Source organism: Carlito syrichta, unplaced genomic scaffold (genome assembly GCF_000164805.1).
Source record: "Carlito syrichta isolate Samal-C Ts95f unplaced genomic scaffold, Tarsius_syrichta-2.0.1 Scaffold312212, whole genome shotgun sequence".
In the NCBI taxonomy this organism is placed as follows: domain Eukaryota; kingdom Metazoa; phylum Chordata; class Mammalia; order Primates; family Tarsiidae; genus Carlito; species Carlito syrichta.
In genome coordinates this window covers 58,898-61,370 of record NW_007256308.1, presented here as the reverse complement: position 1 = coordinate 61,370, position 2,473 = coordinate 58,898, and positions in this window count along the sequence as shown.

Below are 2,473 nucleotides of genomic sequence, written 5' to 3'. Positions count from 1 at the left end.
TTGCAGGCCTACCTTCTCCCCCACAGCAACAAAAGTAACCACTGATAAGATTTCTAACATCATAGCTTAGTACAACAATTCCAGAACTACATATAAATGAAGTAAAGAAATGAGTGCATTTTTGTGACTGATTTTTTTTTCAACATAATGTTAGTGAAGTGTATTCGTGCTGTTGCTTACACCAGCTTTACTATTGGAAAATAGTGTGCTATTAAATGAATATACCACTATTTGTTTGTATATTTGCCTATTGATAAGTGTTTTCCACTTTCTGACTGTTACAATTAAAGATATTTTGAACAATCTTATACAAGTATTTTGTAGACTTCAGTTTATTTAAATAAAAATTTCTCCTGGGCAATACCTAGCAAAGGAGTTTTAGGATCTTATGGTAGATGTATGTTTTAACCTCATTTTTTAAAAAATCACCAAACTCTTTTCCAAGTAGATGTTCTCTTTTAAACTTCTACCAGCATTGCCTGATGGTTTTCACATCTATACAGCCTTGTAAATTGTGTTTCAGTTTTTAACAAAATCTGGCCATTCTAATGAAGGCCTAGTGGTATAATATATTCTGTTTTAAATAGTTATTTTGTGGTGAATAATGATGTTCAATGTCTTTATGTGGTTATTGGTCTTTTTTTTTTTTTTTTTACAAAATTATCTGTTGTTTTTTTGTCCATTTCATTATACATGTCTTCTTGTTAATGTGTTATAGAAGTTGCTTAGATATACTTGATTCAAGTTCTTTGTGAGATATCTGAATTGCAAAAATTTCCACTCAGCGTGTGGCTTGCCTAATCAGTTTTTTAAATTTTTTGAGAGTAAATGTGTTCAATTTTGATGAAATACAATTTATATTGTTTTTTCTTTTTTTGAGACTTCTGTCTTGTTTTAAAAGAATCTGCCTACTCTCAGTCACAAAAATATTCTCATATATTTTTGCCGAAGTTTTATAAATTTAGCTTTTATATTTAGATCTATGATCTGTCTCAGACTAAATTTTTGTAATGATTTAAAACAGAAACCAAAGTTTATTTTTTTTCTTTTTCAAATAGATATCTAGTTCCTTTAGAACCATTGACTGAAAATGCTATTTTTCTCTCATCGAATTAACTTTTTTGTCATTGTAAAAGTTAATTAACTGAACATATGCAGATTTATCTCTGAACTCTCAATTCTGTTGCACTGATCTATTTGTCTCCATGTATACTAGTGTCTAAATTATCTTGATCATTGTAAGTTTATACTAATCCTCTAAATCAGATTGTTCAATGTCTCAATTTTTACAAAATACTTTGTGTTTTTGGCTGTTTCATGTCAACTTTACCGTTTTTTGAATTATGTGTATTGTTTGACTGTTTACATGTCCATATCAAATAAAGCCACCCAGAAATTTTATTAGGGTTGCAGTGACTACATGCAGATCAGTCTAGGTAGAATTGATGTCTGGATATCAATATTGAATCCTTCTGTTAATGAACATGTTTATCAGTTTATACAAGTCTTTAAAAATTTATTTCAGTATGTTTTGTAGTGTGTAGTATATGTGTCTTGCACATCATTTATTAATTTTATTTTTAGATATTTAACGTTTTCGTTACTATTTCAAAATGATATTTTCATTGTACTTTCTCAGTAGTTATTGTGTATAGAACTACAGTTGTTTTTTGTATACTTTTCTAGTGTGTTACAGCCTTCCTAAATTCACTCATTAGTTCCAGTATAGGTTTGTTTGTTTTGTAAATTCCTGAGGATATTCCAACATAACCAAAAATGTATATGCAGTTTTCATTGTTCTCATATGTTCTTAATATAAATTAACAAAGAACAGTAGAATTCTATTGTTGATTTATCATCCTTTAGTGATTAAAGAATGTGAGCACATTTTTTCAAGTGATTCTTCCACAGCACTACATAGATATTGTCAGATTGCTAAATACAGACTCAAAGGAGCATTGCCTAACTTAATTGCTTTGAATAGCATTTTAATTATTTGTAATTTCTACTTTATGTCCAGATGAATGTTATTTCATTGCCAGTCATATCAGATGTGATGAGAACTAGCCAAAATCTTGTGTAAAAAGTTCTTTTTAATAATGTCAAACTCATACATGTTGACAGAATGTTGATGCATACATCATGCATGATTCCAATTGTCAATAATTTCAAAAGAGCTTCTGCAGTGACAGAAATAATGCATCTGATTTGAAATTTTTAGCAGCTACCAGAAGTTTCTCATTAGTTGTCAATTTAGATAAATATTGGGAACTAAAAAATTGATCCTGTAGAGATTATATAATTTCCTCCTTGCAAGCTGTTGGATGAGTTTGATATGTATTGCTTTAAGCTTGTCATAAATCCCAGCTATCAAACCTTTAAGTCAAAGAAATACACATTCCTTGTCATTACTTGAGTCAAGCTATTCCTTTTAAGAAGCATATCCCCAGATAAATCTTGCTGGTGTCGAGTT